The sequence below is a fragment of the Aegilops tauschii genome, chromosome 1, assembly GCF_002575655.3.
Source record: "Aegilops tauschii subsp. strangulata cultivar AL8/78 chromosome 1, Aet v6.0, whole genome shotgun sequence".
Lineage (NCBI taxonomy): Eukaryota > Viridiplantae > Streptophyta > Magnoliopsida > Poales > Poaceae > Aegilops > Aegilops tauschii.
This window is the reverse complement of record NC_053035.3, coordinates 24,058,092-24,082,213: the sequence shown is the minus strand read 5'-3', so window position 1 is coordinate 24,082,213 and position 24,122 is coordinate 24,058,092. Positions and strand designations below refer to the sequence as shown.

At 34.4% G+C, this 24,122-nt stretch overlaps 1 pseudogene; it reads right to left on the bottom strand.

The window, feature by feature from the left end:
- Nucleotides 1–24,122, bottom strand: part of LOC120969163 (putative disease resistance protein RGA3) — a 187,451-nt pseudogene that overhangs the window by 142,226 nt on the left and 21,103 nt on the right.

The following is a 24,122-nucleotide window of genomic DNA, read 5'->3' as shown; positions in this document are numbered from 1 at the left end:
GAAAGTTGAGAGGGTTACGGCAAAAACTGGATGCACTTCGTGTACAAAACGGACAATCTCTTTCAACGTATCAGGATTTCATCCGGAAACTCGTCTGTTACAAAGGGATTTCATTTTTTTAAACTTATTTGAACTCCGGACTTTTTGTGTGTTCAAAATGCACCATTCAAAGGCACATCATCATTTTTCAATCCGTTCTGACTTCATTTGTTATTTTTCATGCATTTACTAATTATTTTGAGCTATAAGACCCTAAAATTGAAAAGCATTTCAAATGAACTCTGAAAAGGTTTAAAGTTTGCATGGTATCATCATTTCATCCACATATCATGTGCAAGAAAGTTGAGAGGGTTACGGCAAAAACTGGATGCACTTCGTGTACAAAACGGATAATCTCTTTCAAAGTATCAGGATTTCATCCGGATACTCGTCTGTTACAAAGGGATTTCATTTTTTAAAACTTATTTGAACTCCTGACTTTTTGTGTGTTCAAAATGCACCATTCAAAGCCACATCATCATTTTTCAATCCTTTCTGACTTCATTTGTTATTTTTCATGCATTTAGTAATTATTTTGAGCTATAAGACAATAAAATTGAAAAGCATTTCAAATGAACTCTGAAAAGGTTGTAAGTTGGCATGGTATCATCATTTCATCCACATAGCATGTGCAAGAAAGTTGAGAGGGTTATGGCAAAAACTGGATGCACTTCGTGTACAAAACGGACAATCTCTTTCAAAGAATCAGGATTTCATCCGGAAACTCGTCTGTTACAAAGGGATTTCATTTTTTCAAACTTATTTGAACTCCTGACTTTTTGTGTGTTCAAAATGCACCATTCAAAGCCACATCATCATTTTTCAATACTTTCTGACTTCATTTGTTATTTTTCATGCATTTACTAATTATTTTGAGCTATAAGACCCTAAAATTGAAAAGCATTTCAAATGAACTCTGAAAAGGTTGAAAGTTGGCATGGTATTTTCATCCACATAGCATGTGCAAGAAAGTTGAGAGGGTTACGGCAAAAACAGGATGCACTTCGTGTACAAAACGGACAATCTCTTTCAACGTATCAGGATTTCATCCGGAAACTCGTCTGTTACAAAGGGATTTCATTTTTTTAAACTTATTTGAACTCCGGACTTTTTATGTGTTCAAAATGCACCATTCAAAGCCACATCATCATTTTTCAATCCTTTCTGACTTCATTTGTTATTTTTCATGCATTTACTAATTATTTTGAGCTATAAGACCCTAAAATTGAAAAGCATTTCAAATGAACTCTGAAAAGGTTGTAAGTTGGCATGGTATCATCATTTCATCCACATAGCATGTGCAAGAAAGTTGAGCGGGTTATGGCAAAAACTGGATGCACTTCGTGTACAAAACGGACAATCTCTTTCAAAGTATCAGGATTTCATCCGGAAACTCGTCTGTTACAAAGGGATTTCATTTTTTAAAACTTATTTGAACTCCTGACTTTTTGTGTGTTCAAAATGCACCATTCAAAGCCACATCATCATTTTTCAATCCTTTCTGACTTCATTTGTTATTTTTCATGCATTTACTAATTATTTTGAGCTATGAGACCCTAAAATTGAAAAACATTTCAAATGAACTCTGAAAAGGTTGAAAGTTGGCATGGTATTTTCATCCACATAGCATGTGCAAGAAAGTTGAGAGGGTTACGGCAAAAACTGGATGCACTTCGTGTACAAAACGGACAATCTCTTTCAACGTATCAGGATTTCATCCGGAAACTCGTCTGTTACAAAGGGATTTCATTTTTTAAAACTTATTTGAACTCCGGACTTTTTGTGTGTTCAAAATGCACCATTCAAAGCCACATCATCATTTTTCAATCCTTTGTGACTTCATTTGTTATTTTTCATGCATTTACTAATTATTTTGAGCTATAAGACCCTAAAATTGAAAAGCATTTCAAATGAACTCTGAAAAGGTTGAAAGTTTGCATGGTATCATCATTTCATCCACATATCATGTGCAAGAAAGTTGAGAGGGTTACGGCAAAAACTGGATGCACTTCGTGTACAAAACGGATAATCTCTTTCAATGTATCAGGATTTCATCCGGAAACTCGTCTGTTACAAAGGGATTTCATTTTTTAAAACTTATTTGAACTCCTGACTTTTTTTGTGTTAAAATGCGCCATTCAAAGCCACATCATCATTTTTCAATCCTTTCTGACTTCATTTGTTATTTTTCATGCATTTACTAATTATTTTGAGCTATAAGACCCTAAAATTGAAAAGCATTTCAAATGAACTCTGAAAAGGTTGAAAGTTGGCATGGTATTTTCATCCACATAGCATGTGCAAGAAAGTTGAGAGGGTTACGGCAAAAACTGGATGCACTTCGTGTACAAAACGGACAATCTCTTTCAACGTATCAGGATTTCATCCGGAAACTCGTCTGTTACAAAGGGATTTCATTTTTTTAAACTTATTTGAACTCCGGACTTTTTGTGAGTTCAAAATGCACCATTCAAAGCCACACCATCATTTTTCAATCCTTTCTGACTTCATTTGTTATTTTTCATGCATTTACTAATTATTTTGAGCTATAAGACCCTAAAATTGAAAAGCATTTCAAATGAACTCTGAAAAGGATGAAAGTTTGCATGGTATCATCATTTCATCCACATATCATGTGCAAGAAAGTTGAGAGGGTTACGGCAAAAACTGGATGCACTTCGTGTACAAAACGGATAATCTCTTTCAAAGTATCAGGATTTCATCCGGAAACTCGTCTGTTACAAAGGGATTTCATTTTTTAAAACTTATTTGAACTCCTGACTTTTTGTGTGTTCAAAATGCACCATTCAAAGCCACATCATCATTTTTCAATCCTTTCTGACTTCATTTGTTATTTTTCATGCATTTACTAATTATTTTGAGCTATAAGACCCTAAAATTGAAAAGCATTTCAAATGAACTCTGAAAAGGTTGTAAGTTGGCATGGTATCATCATTTCATCCACATAGCATGTGCAAGAAAGTTGAGAGGGTTATGGCAAAAACTGGATGCACTTCGTGTACAAAACGGACAATCTCTTTCAAAGTATCAGGATTTCATCCGGAAACTCGTCTGTTACAAAGGGATTTCATTTTTTAAAACTTATTTGAACTCTTGACTTTTTGTGTGTTCAAAATGCACCATTCAAATTCACATCATCATTTTTCAATCCTTTCTGACTTCATTTCTTATTTTTCATGCATTTACTAATTATTTTGAGCTATAAGACCCTAAAATTGAAAAGCATTTCAAATGAACTCTGAAAAGGTTGAAAGTTGGCATGGTATTTTCATCCACATAGCATGTGCAAGAAAGTTGAGAGGGTTACGACAAAAACTGGATGCACTTCGTGTACAAAACGGACAATCTCTTTCAACGTATCAGGATTTCATCCGGAAACTCGTCTGTTACAAAGGGATTTCATTTTTTAAAACTTATTTGAACTCCTGACTTTTTGTGTGTTCAAAATGCACCATTCAAAGCCACATCATCATTTTTCAATCCTTTCTGACTTCATTTGTTATTTTTCATGCATTTACTAATTATTTTGAGCTATGAGACCCTAAAATTGAAAACCATTTCAAATGAACTCTGAAAAGGTTGAAAGTTGGCATGGTATTTTCATCCACATAGCATGTGCAAGAAAGTTGAGAGGGTTACGGCAAAAACTGGATGCACTTCGTGTACAAAACGGACAATCTCTTTCAACGTATCAGGATTTCATCCGGAAACTCGTCTGTTACAAAGGGATTTCATTTTTTTAAACTTATTTGAACTCCGGAATTTTTGTGTGTTCAAAATGCACCATTCAAAGCCACATCATCATTTTTCAATACTTTCTGACTTCATTTCTTATTTTTCATGCATTTACTAATTATTTTGAGCTATGAGACCCTAAAATTGAAAAACATTTCAAATGAACTCTGAAAAGGTTGAAAGTTGGCATGGTATTTTCATCCACATAGCATGTGCAAGAAAGTTGAGAGGGTTACGGCAAAAACTGGATGCACTTCGTGTACAAAACGGACAATCTCTTTCAACGTATCAGGATTTCATCCGGAAACTCGTCTGTTACAAAGGGATTTCATTTTTTAAAACTTATTTGAACTCCTGACTTTTTGTGTGTTCAAAATGCACCATTCAAAGCCACATCATCATTTTTCAATCCTTTCTGACTTCATTTGTTATTTTTCATGCATTTACTAATTATTTTGAGCTATAAGACCCTAAAATTGAAAAGCATTTCAAATGAACTCTGAAAAGGTTGAAAGTTGGCATGGTATTTTCATCCACATAGCATGTGCAAGAAAGTTGAGAGGGTTACGGCAAAAACTGGATGCACTTCGTGTACAAAACGGACAATCTCTTTCAACCTATCAGGATTTCATCCGGAAACTCGTCTGTTACAAAGGGATTTCATTTTTTAAAACTTATTTGAACTCCGGACTTTTTGTGTGTTCAAAATGCACCATTCAAAGCCATATCATCATTTTTCAATCCTTTCTGACTTCATTTGTTATTTTTCATGCATTTACTAATTATTTTGACCTATAAGACCCTAAAATTGAAAAGCATTTCAAATGAACTCTGAAAAGGTTGAAAGTTTGCATGGTATCATCATTTCATCCACATATCATGTGCAAGAAATTTGAGAGGGTTACGGCAAAAACTGGATGCACTTCGTGTACAAAACGGATAATCTCTTTCAATGTATCAGGATTTCATCCGGAAACTCGTCTGTTACAAAGGGATTTCATTTTTAAAAACTTATTTGAACTCCTGACTTTTTGTGTGTTCAAAATGCACCATTCAAAGCCACATCATCATTTTTCAATCCTTTCTGACTTCATTTGTCATTTTTCATGCATTTACTAATTATTTTGAGCTACAAGACCCTAAAATTGAAAAGCATTTCAAATGAACTCTGAAAAGGTTGTAAGTTGGCATGGTATCATCATTTCATCCACATAGCATGTGCAAGAAAGTTGAGAGGGTTATGGCAAAAACTGGATGCACTTCGTGTACAAAACGGACAATCTCTTTCAAAGTATCAGGATTTCATCCGGAAACTAGTCTGTTACAAAGGGATTTCATTTTTTAAAACTTATTTGAACTCCTGACTTTTTGTGTGTTCAAAATGCACCATTCAAAGCCACATCATCATTTTTCAATCCTTTCTGACTTCATTTGTTATTTTTTATGCATTTACTAATTATTTTGAGCTATAAGACCCTAAAATTGAAAAGCATTTCAAATGAACTCTGAAAAGGTTGAAAGTTGGCATGGTATTTTCATCCACATAGCATGTGCAAGAAAGTTGAGAGGGTTACGGCAAAAACTGGATGCACTTCGTGTACAAAACGGACAATCTCTTTCAACGTATCAGGATTTCATCCGGAAACTCGTCTGTTACGAAGGGATTTCATTTTTTAAAACTTATTTGAACTCCTGACTTTTTGTGTGTTCAAAATGCACCATTCAAAGCCACATCATCATTTTTCAATCCTTTCTGACTTCATTTGTTATTTTTCATGCATTTACTAATTATTTTGAGCTATAAGACCCTAAAATTGAAAAGCATTTCAAATGAACTCTGAAAAGGTTGTAAGTTGGCATGGTATCATCATTTCATCCACATAGCATGTGCAAGAAAGTTGAGAGGGTTATGGCAAAAACTGGATGCACTTCGTGTACAAAACGGACAATCTCTTTCAAAGTATCAGGATTTCATCCGGAAACTCGTCTGTTACAAAGGGATTTCATTTTTAAACCTTATATGAACTCCTGACTTTTTGTGTGTTCAAAATGCACCATTCAAAGCCACATCATCATTTTTAATACTTTCTGACTTCATTTGTTATTTTTCATGCATTTACTAATTATTTTGAGCTATAAGACCCCAAAATTCAAAAGCATTTCAAATGAACTCTGAAAAGGTTGTAAGTTGGCATGGTATTTCCATCCACATAGCATGTGCAAGAAAGTTGAGAGGGTTACGGCAAAAACTGGATGCACTTCGTGTACAAAACGGACAATCTCTTTCAAAGTATCAGGATTTCATCCGGAAACTCGTCTGTTACAAAGGGATTTCATTTTTTAAAACTTATTTGAACTCCTGTCTTTTTGTGTGTTCAAAATGCACCATTCAAAGCCACATCATCATTTTTCAATCCTTTCTGACTTCATTTGTTATTTTTCATGCATTTACTAATTATTTTGAGCTATAAGACCCTAAAATTGAAAAGCATTTCAAATGAACTCTGAAAAGGTTGAAAGTTGGCATGGTATTTTCATCCACATAGCATGTGCAAGAAAGTTGAGAGGGTTACGGCAAAAACTGGATGCACTTCGTGTACAAAACGGACAATCTCTTTCAACGTATCAGGATTTCATCCGGAAACTCGTCTGTTACAAAGGGATTTCATTTTTTAAAACTTATTTTAACTCCTGACTTTTTGTGTGTTCAAAATGCACCATTCAAAGCCACATCATCATTTTTCAATCCTTTCTGACTTCATTTGTTATTTTTCATGCATTTACTAATTATTTTGAGCTATGAGACCCTAAAATTGAAAAGCATTTCAAATGAACTCTGAAAAGGTTGAAAGTTGGCATGGTATTTTCATCCACATAGCATGTGCAAGAATGTTGAGAGGGTTACGGCAAAAACTGGATGCACTTCGTGTACAAAACGGACAATCTCTTTCAACGTATCAGGATTTCATCCGGAAACTCGTCTGTTACAAAGGGATTTCATTTTTTAAAACTTATTTGAACTCCTGACTTTTTGTGTGTTCAAAATGCACCATTCGAAGCCACATCATCATTTTTCAATCCTTTCTGACTTCATTTGTTATTTTTCATGCATTTACTAACTATTTTGAGCTATGAGACCCTAAAATTGAAAAGCATTTCAAATGAACTCTGAAAAGGTTGAAAGTTGGCATGGTATTTTCATCCACATAGCATGTGCAAGAAAGTTGAGAGGGTTACGGCAAAAACTGGATGCACTTCGTGTACAAAACGGACAATCTCTTTCAACGTATCAGGATTTCATCCGGAAACTCGTCTGTTACAAAGGGATTTCATTTTTTTAAACTTATTTGAACTCCGGACTTTTTGTGTGTTCAAAATGCACCATTCAAAGGCACATCATCATTTTTCAATCCGTTCTGACTTCATTTGTTATTTTTCATGCATTTACTAATTATTTTGAGCTATAAGACCCTAAAATTGAAAAGCATTTCAAATGAACTCTGAAAAGGTTTAAAGTTTGCATGGTATCATCATTTCATCCACATATCATGTGCAAGAAAGTTGAGAGGGTTACGGCAAAAACTGGATGCACTTCGTGTACAAAACGGATAATCTCTTTCAAAGTATCAGGATTTCATCCGGAAACTCGTCTGTTACAAAGGGATTTCATTTTTTAAAACTTATTTGAACTCCTGACTTTTTGTGTGTTCAAAATGCACCATTCAAAGCCACATCATCATTTTTCAATCCTTTCTGACTTCATTTGTTATTTTTCATGCATTTAGTAATTATTTTGAGCTATAAGACAATAAAATTGAAAAGCATTTCAAATGAACTCTGAAAAGGTTGTAAGTTGGCATGGTATCATCATTTCATCCACATAGCATGTGCAAGAAAGTTGAGAGGGTTATGGCAAAAACTGGATGCACTTCGTGTACAAAACGGACAATCTCTTTCAAAGAATCAGGATTTCATCCGGAAACTCGTCTGTTACAAAGGGATTTCATTTTTTCAAACTTATTTGAACTCCTGACTTTTTGTGTGTTCAAAATGCACCATTCAAAGCCACATCATCATTTTTCAATACTTTCTGACTTCATTTGTTATTTTTCATGCATTTACTAATTATTTTGAGCTATAAGACCCTAAAATTGAAAAGCATTTCAAATGAACTCTGAAAAGGTTGAAAGTTGGCATGGTATTTTCATCCACATAGCATGTGCAAGAAAGTTGAGAGGGTTACGGCAAAAACTGGATGCACTTCGTGTACAAAACGGACAATCTCTTTCAACGTATCAGGATTTCATCCGGAAACTCGTCTGTTACAAAGGGATTTCATTTTTTAAAACTTATTTTAACTCCTGACTTTTTGTGTGTTCAAAATGCACCATTCAAAGCCACTTCATCATTTTTCAATCCTTTCTGACTTCATTTGTTATTTTTCATGCATTTACTAATTATTTTGAGCTATGAGACCCTAAAATTGAAAAGCATTTCAAATGAACTCTGAAAAGGTTGAAAGTTGGCATGGTATTTTCATCCACATAGCATGTGCAAGAATGTTGAGAGGGTTACGGCAAAAACTGGATGCACTTCGTGTACAAAACGGACAATCTCTTTCAACGTATCAGGATTTCATCCGGAAACTCGTCTGTTACAAAGGGATTTCATTTTTTAAAACTTATTTGAACTCCTGACTTTTTGTGTGTTCAAAATGCACCATTCGAAGCCACATCATCATTTTTCAATCCTTTCTGACTTCATTTGTTATTTTTCATGCATTTACTAACTATTTTGAGCTATGAGACCCTAAAATTGAAAAGCATTTCAAATGAACTCTGAAAAGGTTGAAAGTTGGCATGGTATTTTCATCCACATAGCATGTGCAAGAAAGTTGAGAGGGTTACGGCAAAAACTGGATGCACTTCGTGTACAAAACGGACAATCTCTTTCAACGTATCAGGATTTCATCCGGAAACTCGTCTGTTACAAAGGGATTTCATTTTTTTAAACTTATTTGAACTCCGGACTTTTTGTGTGTTCAAAATGCACCATTCAAAGGCACATCATCATTTTTCAATCCGTTCTGACTTCATTTGTTATTTTTCATGCATTTACTAATTATTTTGAGCTATAAGACCCTAAAATTGAAAAGCATTTCAAATGAACTCTGAAAAGGTTTAAAGTTTGCATGGTATCATCATTTCATCCACATATCATGTGCAAGAAAGTTGAGAGGGTTACGGCAAAAACTGGATGCACTTCGTGTACAAAACGGATAATCTCTTTCAAAGTATCAGGATTTCATCCGGAAACTCGTCTGTTACAAAGGGATTTCATTTTTTAAAACTTATTTGAACTCCTGACTTTTTGTGTGTTCAAAATGCACCATTCAAAGCCACATCATCATTTTTCAATCCTTTCTGACTTCATTTGTTATTTTTCATGCATTTAGTAATTATTTTGAGCTATAAGACAATAAAATTGAAAAGCATTTCAAATGAACTCTGAAAAGGTTGTAAGTTGGCATGGTATCATCATTTCATCCACATAGCATGTGCAAGAAAGTTGAGAGGGTTATGGCAAAAACTGGATGCACTTCGTGTACAAAACGGACAATCTCTTTCAAAGAATCAGGATTTCATCCGGAAACTCGTCTGTTACAAAGGGATTTCATTTTTTCAAACTTATTTGAACTCCTGACTTTTTGTGTGTTCAAAATGCACCATTCAAAGCCACATCATCATTTTTCAATACTTTCTGACTTCATTTGTTATTTTTCATGCATTTACTAATTATTTTGAGCTATAAGACCCTAAAATTGAAAAGCATTTCAAATGAACTCTGAAAAGGTTGAAAGTTGGCATGGTATTTTCATCCACATAGCATGTGCAAGAAAGTTGAGAGGGTTACGGCAAAAACAGGATGCACTTCGTGTACAAAACGGACAATCTCTTTCAACGTATCAGGATTTCATCCGGAAACTCGTCTGTTACAAAGGGATTTCATTTTTTTAAACTTATTTGAACTCCGGACTTTTTATGTGTTCAAAATGCACCATTCAAAGCCACATCATCATTTTTCAATCCTTTCTGACTTCATTTGTTATTTTTCATGCATTTACTAATTATTTTGAGCTATAAGACCCTAAAATTGAAAAGCATTTCAAATGAACTCTGAAAAGGTTGTAAGTTGGCATGGTATCATCATTTCATCCACATAGCATGTGCAAGAAAGTTGAGAGGGTTATGGCAAAAACTGGATGCACTTCGTGTACAAAACGGACAATCTCTTTCAAAGTATCAGGATTTCATCCGGAAACTCGTCTGTTACAAAGGGATTTCATTTTTAAACCTTATTTGAACTCCTGACTTTTTGTGTGTTCAAAATGCACCATTCAAAGCCACATCATCATTTTTCAATACTTTCTGACTTCATTTGTTATTTTTCATGCATTTACTAATTATTTTGAGCTATAAGACCCTAAAATTGAAAAGCATTTCAAATGAACTCTGAAAAGGTTGAAAGTTGGCATGGTATTTTCATCCACATAGCATGTGCAAGAAAGTTGAGAGGGTTACGGCAAAAACTGGATGCACTTCGTGTACAAAACGGACAATCTCTTTCAACGTATCAGGATTTCATCCGAAAACTCGTCTGTTACAAAGGGATTTCATTTTTTAAAACTTATTTGAACTCCTGACTTTTTGTGTGTTCAAAATGCACCATTCAAAGCCACATCATCATTTTTCAATCCTTTCTGACTTCATTTGTTATTTTTCATGCATTTACTAATTATTTTGAGCTATGAGACCCTAAAATTGAAAAACATTTCAAATGAACTCTGAAAAGGTTGAAAGTTGGCATGGTATTTTCATCCACATAGCATGTACAAGAAAGTTGAGAGGGTTACGGCAAAAACTGGATGCACTTCGTGTACAAAACGGACAATCTCTTTCAACGTATCAGGATTTCATCCGGAAACTCGTCTGTTACAAAGGGATTTCATTTTTTAAAACTTATTTTAACTCCTGACTTTTTGTGTGTTCAAAATGCACCATTCAAAGCCACATCATCATTTTTCAATCCTTTCTGACTTCATTTGTTATTTTTCATGCATTTACTAATTATTTTGAGCTATGAGACCCTAAAATTGAAAAGCATTTCAAATGAACTCTGAAAAGGTTGAAAGTTGGCATGGTATTTTCATCCACATAGCATGTGCAAGAAAGTTGAGAGGGTTACGGCAAAAACTGGATGCACTTCGTGTACAAAACGGACAATCTCTTTCAACGTATCAGGATTTCATCCGGAAACTCGTGTGTTACAAAGGGATTTCATTTTTTTAAACTTATTTGAACTCCTGACTTTTTGTGTGTTCAAAATGCACCATTCAAAGCCACATCATCATTTTTCAATCCTTTCTGACTTCATTTGTTATTTTTCATGCATTTACTAATTATTTTGAGCTATAAGACCCTAAAATTGAAAAGCATTTCAAATGAACTCTGAAAAGGTTGAAAGTTGGCATGGTATTTTCATCCACATAGCATGTGCAAGAAAGTTGAGAGGGTTACGGCAAAAACTGGATGCACTTCGTGTACAAAACGGACAATCTCTTTCAACGTATCAGGATTTCATCCGGAAACTCGTCTGTTACAAAGGGATTTCATTTTTTAAAACTTATTTGAACTCCTGACTTTTTGTGTGTTCAAAATGCACCATTCAAAGGCACATCATCATTTTTCAATCCGTTCTGACTTCATTTGTTATTTTTCATGCATTTACTAATTATTTTGAGCTATAAGACCCTAAAATTGAAAAGCATTTCAAATGAACTCTGAAAAGGTTTAAAGTTTGCATGGTATCATCATTTCATCCACATATCATGTGCAAGAAAGTTGAGAGGGTTACGGCAAAAACTGGATGCACTTCCTGTACAAAACGGATAATCTCTTTCAAAGTATCAGGATTTCATCCGGAAACTCGTCTGTTACAAAGGGATTTCATTTTTTAAAACTTATTTGAACTCCTGACTTTTTGTGTGTTCAAAATGCACCATTCAAAGCCACATCATCATTTTTCAATCCTTTCTGACTTCATTTGTTATTTTTCATGCATTTAGTAATTATTTTGAGCTATAAGACAATAAAATTGAAAAGCATTTCAAATGAACTCTGAAAAGGTTGTAAGTTGGCATGGTATCATCATTTCATCCACATAGCATGTGCAAGAAAGTTGAGAGGGTTATGGCAAAAACTGGATGCACTTCGTGTACAAAACGGACAATCTCTTTCAAAGAATCAGGATTTCATCCGGAAACTCGTCTGTTACAAAGGGATTTCATTTTTTCAAACTTATTTGAACTCCTGACTTTTTGTGTGTTCAAAATGCACCATTCAAAGCCACATCATCATTTTTCAATACTTTCTGACTTCATTTGTTATTTTTCATGCATTTACTAATTATTTTGAGCTATAAGACCCTAAAATTGAAAAGCATTTCAAATGAACTCTGAAAAGGTTGAAAGTTGGCATGGTATTTTCATCCACATAGCATGTGCAAGAAAGTTGAGAGGGTTACGGCAAAAACTGGATGCACTTCGTGTACAAAACGGACAATCTCTTTCAACGTATCAGGATTTCATCCGGAAACTCGTCTGTTACAAAGGGATTTCATTTTTTTAAACTTATTTGAACTCCGGACTTTTTGTGTGTTCAAAATGCACCATTCAAAGGCACATCATCATTTTTCAATCCGTTCTGACTTCATTTGTTATTTTTCATGCATTTACTAATTATTTTGAGCTATAAGACCCTAAAATTGAAAAGCATTTCAAATGAACTCTGAAAAGGTTTAAAGTTTGCATGGTATCATCATTTCATCCACATATCATGTGCAAGAAAGTTGAGAGGGTTACGGCAAAAACTGGATGCACTTCGTGTACAAAACGGATAATCTCTTTCAAAGTATCAGGATTTCATCCGGAAACTCGTCTGTTACAAAGGGATTTCATTTTTTAAAACTTATTTGAACTCCTGACTTTTTGTGTGTTCAAAATGCACCATTCAAAGCCACATCATCATTTTTCAATCCTTTCTGACTTCATTTGTTATTTTTCATGCATTTAGTAATTATTTTGAGCTATAAGACAATAAAATTGAAAAGCATTTCAAATGAACTCTGAAAAGGTTGTAAGTTGGCATGGTATCATCATTTCATCCACATAGCATGTGCAAGAAAGTTGAGAGGGTTATGGCAAAAACTGGATGCACTTCGTGTACAAAACGGACAATCTCTTTCAAAGAATCAGGATTTCATCCGGAAACTCGTCTGTTACAAAGGGATTTCATTTTTTCAAACTTATTTGAACTCCTGACTTTTTGTGTGTTCAAAATGCACCATTCAAAGCCACATCATCATTTTTCAATACTTTCTGACTTCATTTGTTATTTTTCATGCATTTACTAATTATTTTGAGCTATAAGACCCTAAAATTGAAAAGCATTTCAAATGAACTCTGAAAAGGTTGAAAGTTGGCATGGTATTTTCATCCACATAGCATGTGCAAGAAAGTTGAGAGGGTTACGGCAAAAACAGGATGCACTTCGTGTACAAAACGGACAATCTCTTTCAACGTATCAGGATTTCATCCGGAAACTCGTCTGTTACAAAGGGATTTCATTTTTTTAAACTTATTTGAACTCCGGACTTTTTATGTGTTCAAAATGCACCATTCAAAGCCACATCATCATTTTTCAATCCTTTCTGACTTCATTTGTTATTTTTCATGCATTTACTAATTATTTTGAGCTATAAGACCCTAAAATTGAAAAGCATTTCAAATGAACTCTGAAAAGGTTGTAAGTTGGCATGGTATCATCATTTCATCCACATAGCATGTGCAAGAAAGTTGAGAGGGTTATGGCAAAAACTGGATGCACTTCGTGTACAAAACGGACAATCTCTTTCAAAGTATCAGGATTTCATCCGGAAACTCGTCTGTTACAAAGGGATTTCATTTTTAAACCTTATTTGAACTCCTGACTTTTTGTGTGTTCAAAATGCACCATTCAAAGCCACATCATCATTTTTCAATACTTTCTGACTTCATTTGTTATTTTTCATAAATTTACTAATTATTTTGAGCTATAAGACCCTAAAATTGAAAAGCATTTCAAATGAACTCTGAAAAGGTTGAAAGTTGGCATGGTATTTTCATCCACATAGCATGTGCAAGAAAGTTGAGAGGGTTACGGCAAAAACTGGATGCACTTCGTGTACAAAACGGACAATCTCTTTCAACGTATCAGGATTTCATCCGAAAACTCGTCTGTTACAAAGGGATTTCATTTTTGAAAACTTATTTGAACTCCTGACTTTTTGTGTGTTCAAAATGCACCATTCAAAGCCACATCATCATTTTTCAATCCTTTCTGACTTCATTTGTTATTTTTCATGCATTTACTAATTATTTTGAGCTATGAGACCCTAAAATTGAAAAACATTTCAAATGAACTCTGAAAAGGTTGAAAGTTGGCATGGTATTTTCATCCACATAGCATGTACAAGAAAGTTGAGAGGGTTACGGCAAAAACTGGATGCACTTCGTGTACAAAACGGACAATCTCTTTCAACGTATCAGGATTTCATCCGGAAACTCGTCTGTTACAAAGGGATTTCATTTTTTAAAACTTATTTTAACTCCTGACTTTTTGTGTGTTCAAAATGCACCATTCAAAGCCACATCATCATTTTTCAATCCTTTCTGACTTCATTTGTTATTTTTCATGCATTTACTAATTATTTTGAGCTATGAGACCCTAAAATTGAAAAGCATTTCAAATGAACTCTGAAAAGGTTGAAAGTTGGCATGGTATTTTCATCCACATAGCATGTGCAAGAAAGTTGAGAGGGTTACGGCAAAAACTGGATGCACTTCGTGTACAAAACGGACAATCTCTTTCAACGTATCAGGATTTCATCCGGAAACTCGTGTGTTACAAAGGGATTTCATTTTTTTAAACTTATTTGAACTCCTGACTTTTTGTGTGTTCAAAATGCACCATTCAAAGCCACATCATCATTTTTCAATCCTTTCTGACTTCATTTGTTATTTTTCATGCATTTACTAATTATTTTGAGCTATAAGACCCTAAAATTGAAAAGCATTTCAAATGAACTCTGAAAAGGTTGAAAGTTGGCATGGTATTTTCATCCACATAGCATGTGCAAGAAAGTTGAGAGGGTTACGGCAAAAACTGGATGCACTTCGTGTACAAAACGGACAATCTCTTTCAACGTATCAGGATTTCATCCGGAAACTCGTCTGTTACAAAGGGATTTCATTTTTTAAAACTTATTTGAACTCCTGACTTTTTGTGTGTTCAAAATGCACCATTCAAAGCCACATCATCATTTTTCAATCCTTTTCTGACTTCATTTGTTATTTTTCATGCATTTACTAATTATTTTGAGTTATGAGACCCTAAAATTGAAAAGCATTTCAAATGAACTCTGAAAAGGTTGAAAGTTGGCATGGTATTTTCATCCACATAGCATGTGCAAGAAAGTTGAGAGGGTTACGGCAAAAACTGGATGCACTTCGTGTACAAAACGGACAATCTCTTTCAACGTATCAGGATTTCATCCGGAAACTCGTCTGTTACAAAGGGATTTCATTTTTTAAAACTTATTTGAACTCCTGACTTTTTGTGCGTTCAAAATGCACCATTCAAAGCCACATCATCATTTTTCAATCCTTTCTGACTTCATTTGTTATTTTTCATGCATTTACTAATTATTTTGAGCTATAAGACCCTAAAATTGAAAAGCAATTCAAATGAACTCTGAAAAGGTTGAAAGTTGGCATGGTATCATCATTTCATCCACATAGCATGTGCAAGAAAGTTGAGAGGGTTATGGCAAAAACTGGATGCACTTCGTGTATAAAACGGAGAATCTTTTTCAAAGTATCAGGATTTCATCCGGAAACTCGTCTGTTACAAAGGGATTTAATTTTTTTAAACTTATTTGAACTCCTGACTTTTTGTGTGTTCAAAATGCACCATTCAAAGCCACATCATCATTTTTCAATCTTTTCTGACTTCATTTGTTATTTTTCATGCATTTACTAATTATTTTGAGCTATAAGACCGTAAAATTGAAAAGCATTTCAAATGAACTCTGAAAAGGTTGAAAGTTGGCATGGTATCATCATTTCATCCACATAGCATGTGCAAGAATGTTGAGAGGGTTACGGCAAAAACTGGATGCACTTCGTGTATAAAACGGAGAATCTTTTTCAAAGTATCAGGATTTCATCCGGAAACTCGTCTGTTACAAAGGGATTTCATTTTTTAAAACTTATTTGAACTCCTGTCTTTTTGTGTGTTCAAAATGCACCATTCAAAGCCACATCATCATTTTTCAATCCTTTCTGACTTCATTTGTTATTTTTCATGCATTTACTAATTATTTTGAGCTATAAGACCCTAAAATTGAAAAGCATTTCAAATGAACTCTGAAAAGGTTGAAAGTTGGCATGGTATTTTCATCCACATAGCATGTGCAAGAATGTTGAGAGGGTTACGGCAAAAACTGGATGGACTTCGTGTACAAAACGGACAATCTCTTTCAACGTATCAGGATTTCATCCGGAAACTCGTCTGTTACAAAGGATTTCATTTTTTAAAACTTATTTGAACTCCTGACTTTTTGTGTGTTCAAAATGCACCATTCAAAGCCACATCATCATTTTTCAATCCTTTCTGACTTCATTTGTTATTTTTCATGCATTTACTAATTATTTTGAGCTATGAGACCCTAAAATTGAAAAACATTTCAAATGAACTCTGAAAAGGTTGAAAGTTGGCATGGTATTTTCATCCACATAGCATGTGCAAGAAAGTTTAGAGGGTTACGGCAAAAACTGGATGCACTTCGTGTACAAAACGGACAATCTCTTTCAACGTATCAGGATTTCATCCGGAAACTCGTCTGTTACAAAGGGATTTCAATTTTTAAAACTTATTTGAACTCCAGACTTTGTGTGTGTTCAAAATGCACCATTCAAAGCCACATCATCATTTTTCAATCCTTTCTGACTTCATTTGTTATTTTTCATGCATTTACTAATTATTTTGAGCTATAAGACCCTAAAATTGAAAAGCATTTCAAATGAACTCTGAAAAGGTTGTAAGTTGGCATGGTATCATCATTTCATCCACATAGCATGTGCAAGAAAGTTGAGAGGGTTATGGCAAAAACTGGATGCACTTCGTGTACAAAACGGACAATCTCTTTCAAAGTATCAGGATTTCATCCGGAAACTCGTCTGTTACAAAGGGATTTCATTTTTAAACCTTATTTGAACTCCTGACTTTTTGTGTGTTCAAAATGCACCATTCAAAGCCACATCATCATTTTTCAATACTTTCTGACTTCATATGTTATTTTTCATGCATTTACTAATTATTTTGAGCTATAAGACCCTAAAATTGAAAAGCATTTCAAATGAACTCTGAAAAGGTTGAAAGTTGGCATGGTATTTTCATCCACATAGCATGTGCAAGAAAGTTCAGAGGGTTACGGCAAAAACTGGATGCACTTCGTGTACAAAACGGACAATCTCTTTCAACGTATCAGGATTTCATCCGGAAACTCGTCTGTTACAAAGGGATTTCATTTTTTAAAACTTATTTGAACTCCTGACTTTTTGTGTGTTCAAAATGCACCATTCAAAGCCACATCATCATTTTTCAATCCTTTCTGACTTCATTTGTTATTTTTTATGCATTTACTAATTATTTTGAGCTATGAGACCCTAAAATTGAAAAGCATTTCAAATGAACTCTGAAAAGGTTGAAAGTTGGCATGGTATTTTCATCCACATAGCATGTGCAAGAAAGTTGAGAGGGTTACGGCAAAAACTGGATGCACTTCGTGTACAAAATGGACAATCTCTTTCAACGTATCAGGATTTCATCCGGAAACTCGTCTGTTACAAAGGGATTTCATTTTTTAAAACTTATTTGAACTCCTGACTTTTTGTGTGTTCAAAATGCACCATTCAAAGCCACATCATCATTTTTCAATCCTTTCTGACTTCATTTGTTATTTTTCATGCATTTACTAATTATTTTGAGCTATGAGACCCTAAAATTGAAAAGCATTTCAAATGAACTCTGAAAAGGTTGAAAGTAGGCATGGTATTTTCATCCACATAGCATGTGCAAGAAAGTTGAGAGGGTTACGGCAAAAACTGGATGCACTTCGTGTACAAAACGGACAATCTCTTTCAACGTATCAGGATTTCATCCGGAAACTCGTCTGTTACAAAGGGATAACATTTTTTTAAACTTATTTGAACTCCGGACTTTTTGTGAGTTCAAAATGCACCATTCAAAGCCACATCATCATTTTTCAATCCTTTCTGACTTCATTTGTTATTTTTCATGCATTTACTAATTATTTTGAGCTATGAGACCCTAAACTTGAAAAGCATTTCAAATGAACTCTGAAAAGGTTGAAAGTTGGCATGGTATTTTCATCCACATAGCATGTGCAAGAAAGTTGAGAGGGTTACGGCAAAAACTGGATGCACTTCGTGTACAAAACGGACAATCTCTTTCAACGTATCAGGATTTCATCCGAAAACTCGTCTGTTACAAAGGGATTTCATTTTTTAAAACTTATTTGAACTCCTGACTTTTTGTGTGTTCAAAATTTACCATTCAAAGCCACATCATCATTTTTCAATCCTTTCTGACTTCATTTGTTATTTTTCATGCATTTACTAATTATTTTGAGCTATGAGACCCTAAAATTGAAAAGCATTTCAAATGAACTCTGAAAAGGTTGAAAGTTGGCATGGTATTTTCATCCACATAGCATGTGCAAGAAAGTTGAGAGGGTTACGGCAAAAACTGGATGCACTTCGTGTACAAAACGGACAATCTCTTTCAACGTATCAGGATTTCATCCGGAAACTCGTCTGTTACAAAGGGATTTCATTTTTTAAAACTTATTAGAACTCCTGACTTTTTGTGTGTTCAAAATGCACCATTCAAAGCCACATCATCATTTTTCAATCCTTTCTGACTTCATTTGTTATGTTTCATGCATTTACTAATTATTTTGAGCTATAAGACCCTAAAATTGAAAAGCAATTCAAATGAACTCTGAAAAGGTTGAAAGTTGGCATGGTATCATCATTTCATCCACATAGCATGTGCAAGAAAGTTGAGAGGGTTATGGCAAAAACTGGATGCACTTCGTGTATAAAACGGAGAATCTTTTTCAAAGTATCAGGATTTCATCCGGAAACTCGTCTGTTACAAAGGGATTTAATTTTTTTAAACTTCTTTGAACTCCTGACTTTTTGTGTGTTCAAAATGCACCATTCAAAGCCACATCATCATTTTTCAATCTTTTCTGACTTCATTTGTTATTTTTCATGCATTTACTAATTATTTTGAGCTATAAGACCGTAAAATTGAAAAGCATTTCAAATGAACTCTGAAAAGGTTGAAAGTTGGCATGGTATCATCATTTCATCCACATAGCATGTGCAAGAATGTTGAGAGGGTTACGGCAAAAACTGGATGCACTTCGTGTATAAAACGGAGAATCTTTTTCAAAGTATCAGGATTTCATCCGGAAACTCGTCTGTTACAAAGGGATTTCATTTTTTAAAACTTATTTGAACTCCTGTCTTTTTGTGTGTTCAAAATGCACCATTCAAAGCCACATCATCATTTTTCAATCCTTTCTGACTTCATTTGTTATTTTTCATGCATTTACTAATTATTTTGAGCTATAAGACCCTAAAATTGAAAAGCATTTCAAATGAACTCTGAAAAGGATGAAAGTTGGCATGGTATTTTCATCCACATAGCATGTGCAAGAAAGTTGAGAGGGTTACGGCAAAAACTGGATGGACTTCGTGTACAAAACGGACAATCTCTTTCAACGTATCAGGATTTCATCCGGAAACTCGTCTGTTACAAAGGGATTTCATTTTTTAAAACTTATTTGAACTCCTGACTTTTTGTGTGTTCAAAATGCACCATTCAAAGCCACATCATCATTTTTCAATCCTTTCTGACTTCATTTGTTATTTTTCATGCATTTACTAATTATTTTGAGCTATGAGACCCTAAAATTGAAAAACATTTCAAATGAACTCTGAAAAGGTTGAAAGTTGGCATGGTATTTTCATCCACATAGCATGTGCAAGAAAGTTGAGAGGGTTACGGCAAAAACTGGATGCACTTCGTGTACAAAACGGACAATCTCTTTCAACGTATCAGGATTTCATCCGGAAACTCGTCTGTTACAAAGGGATTTCATTTTTTAAAACTTATTTGAACTCCTGACTTTTTGTGTGTTCAAAATGCACCATTCAAAGCCACATCATCATTTTTCAATCCTTTCTGACTTCATTTGTTATTTTTCATGCATTTACTAATTATTTTGAGCTATGAGACCCTAAAATTGAAAAGCATTTCAAATGAACTCTGAAAAGGTTGAAAGTTGGCATGGTATCATCATTTCATCCACATAGCATGTGCAAGAAAGTTGAGAGGGTTAGGGCAAAAACTGGATGCACTTCGTGTACAAAACGGACAATCTCTTCCAACGTATCAGGATTTCATCCGGAAACTCGTCTGTTACAAAGGGATTTCATTTTTTAAAACTTATTTGAACTCCTGACTTTTTGTGTGTTCAAAATGCACCATTCAAAGCCACATCATCATTTTCCAATCCTTTCTGACTTCATTTGTTATTTTTCATGCATTTACTAATTATTTTGAGCTATGAGACCCTAAAATTGAAAAGCATTTCAAATGAACTCTGAAAAGGTTGAAAGTTGGCATGGTATTTTCATCCACATAGCATGTGCAAGAAAGTTGAGAGGGTTACGGCAAAAACTGGATGCACTACGTGTACAAAACGGACAATCTCTTTCAACGTATCAGGATTTCATCCGGAAACTCGTCTGTTACAAAGGGATTTCATTTTTTAAAACTTATTTGAACTCCTGACTTTTTGTGTGTTCAAAATGCACCATTCAAAGCCACATCATCATTTTTCAATCCTTTCTGACTTCATTTGTTATTTTTCATGCATTTACTAATTATTTTGAGCTATGAGACCCTAAAATTGAAAAGTATTTCAAATGAACTCTGAAAAGGTTGAAAGTTGGCATGGTATTTTCATCCACATAGCATGTGCAAGAAAGTTGAGAGGGTTACGGCAAAAACTGGATGCACTTCGTGTACAAAACGGACAATCTCTTTCAACGTATCAGGATTTCATCCGGAAACTCGTCTGTTACAAAGGGATTTCATTTTTTAAAACTTATTTGAACTCCTGACTTTTTGTGTGTTCAAAATGCACCATTCAAAGCCACATCATCATTTTTCAATCCTTTCTGACTTCATTTGTTATTTTTCATGCATTTACTAATTATTTTGAGCTATGAGACCCTAAAATTGAAAAGTATTTCAAATGAACTCTGAAAAGGTTGAAAGTTGGCATGGTATTTTCGTCCACATAGCATGTGCAAGAAAGTTGAGAGGGTTACGGCAAAAACTGGATGCACTTCGTGTACAAAACGGACAATCTCTTTCAACGTATCAGGATTTCATCCGGAAACTCGTCTGTTACAAAGGGATAACATTTTTTTAAACTTATTTGAACTCCGGACTTTTTGTGAGTTCAAAATGCACCATTCAAAGCCACATCATCATTTTTCAATCCTTTCTGACTTCATTTGTTATTTTTCATGCATTTACTAATTATTTTGAGCTATGAGACCCTAAAATTGAAAAGCATTTCAAATGAACTCTGAAAAGGTTGAAAGTTGGCATGGTATTTTCATCCACATAGCATGTGCAAGAAAGTTGAGAGGGTTACGGCAAAAACTGGATGCACTTCGTGTACAAAACGGACAATCTCTTTCAACGTATCAGGATTTCATCCGAAAACTCGTCTGTTACAATGGGATTTCATTTTTTAAAACTTATTTGAACTCCTGACTTTTTGTGTGTTCAAAATGCACCATTCAAAGCCACATCATCATTTTTCAATCCTTTCTGACTTCATTTGTTATTTTTCATGCATTTACTAATTATTTTGAGCTATGAGACCCTAAAATTGAAAAGCATTTCAAATGAACTCTGAAAAGGTTGAAAGTTGGCATGGTATTTTCATCCACATAGCATGTGCAAGAAAGTTGAGAGGGTTACGGCAAAAACTGGATGCACTTCGTGTACAAAACGGACAATCTCTTTCAACGTATTAGGATTTCATCCGGAAACTCGTCTGTTACAAAGGGATTTCATTTTTTAAAACTTATTTGAACTCCTGACTTTTTGTGTGTTCAAAATGCACCATTCAAAGCCACATCCTCATTTTTCAATCCTTTCTGACTTCATTTGTTATGTTTCATGCATTTACTAATTATTTTGAGCTATAAGACCCTAAAATTGAAAAGCAATTCAAATGAACTCTGAAAAGGTTGAAAGTTGGCATGGGATCATCATTTCATCCACATAGCATGTGCAAGAAAGTTGAGAGGGTTTTGGCAAAAACTGGATGCACTTCGTGTATAAAACGGAGAATCTTTTTCAAAGTATCAGGATTTCATCCGGAAACTCGTCTGTTACAAAGGGATTTCATTTTTTTAAACTTATTTGAACTCCTGACTTTTTGTGTGTTCAAAATGCACCATTCAAAGCCACATCATCATTTTTCAATCTTTTCTGACTTCATTTGTTATTTTTCATGCATTTACTAATTATTTTGAGCTATAAGACCGTAAAATTGAAAAGCATTTCAAATGAACTCTGAAAAGGTTGAAAGTTGGCATGGTATCATCATTTCATCCACATAGCATGTGCAAGAATGTTGAGAGGGTTATGGCAAAAACTGGATGCACTTCGTGTATAAAACGGAGAATCTTTTTCAAAGTATCAGGATTTCATCCGGAAACTCGTCTGTTACAAAGGGATTTCATTTTTTAAAACTAATTTGAACTCCTGTCTTTTTGTGTGTTCAAAATGCACCATTCAAAGCCACATCATCATTTTTCAATCCTTTCTGACTTCATTTGTTATTTTTCATGCATTTACTAATTATTTTGAGCTATAAGACCCTAAAATTGAAAAGCATTTCAAATGAACTCTGAAAAGGTTGAAAGTTGGCATGGTATTTTCATCCACATAGCATGTGCAAGAAAGTTCAGAGGGTTACGGCAAAAACTGGATGGACTTCGTGTACAAAACGGACAATCTCTTTCTACGTATCAGGATTTCATCCGGAAACTCGTCTGTTACAAAGGGATTTCATTTTTTAAAACTTATTTGAACTCCTGACTTTTTGTGTGTTCAAAATGCACCATTCAAAGCCACATCATCATTTTTCAATCCTTTCTGACTTCATTTGTTATGTTTCATGCATTTACTAATTATTTTGAGCTATAAGACCCTAAAATTGAAAAGCAATTCAAATGAACTCTGAAAAGGTTGAAAGTTGGCATGGTATCATCATTTCATCCACATAGCATGTGCAAGAAAGTTGAGAGGGTTATGGCAAAAACTGGATGCACTTCGTGTATAAAATGGAGAATCTTTTTCAAAGTATCAGGATTTCATCCGGAAACTCGTCTGTTACAAAGGGATTTCATTTTTTTAAACTTATTTGAACTCCTGACTTTTTGTGTGTTCAAAATGCACCATTCAAAGCCACATCATCATTTTTCAATCTTTTCTGACTTCATTTGTTATTTTTCATGCATTTACTAATTATTTTGAGCTATGAGACCCTAAAATTGAAAAGCATTTCAAATGAACTCTGAAAAGGTTGAAAGTTGGCATGGTATTTTCATCCACATAGCATGTGCAAGAAAGTTGAGAGGGTTACGGCAAAAACTGGATGCACTTCGTGTACAAAACGGACAATCTCTTTCAACGTATCAGGATTTCATCCGGAAACTCGTCTGTTACAAAGGGATAACATTTTTTTAAACTTATTTGAACTCCGGACTTTTTGTGAGTTCAAAATGCACCATTCAAAGCCACATCATCATTTTTCAATCCTTTCTGACTTCATTTGTTATTTTTCATGCATTTACTAATTATTTTGAGCTATGAGACCCTAAAATTGAAAAGCATTTCAAATGAACTCTGAAAAGGTTGAAAGTTGGCATGGTATTTTCATCCACATAGCATGTGCAAGAAAGTTGAGAGGGTTACGGCAAAAACTGGATGCACTTCGTGTACAAAACGGACAATCTCTTTCAACGTATCAGGATTTCATCC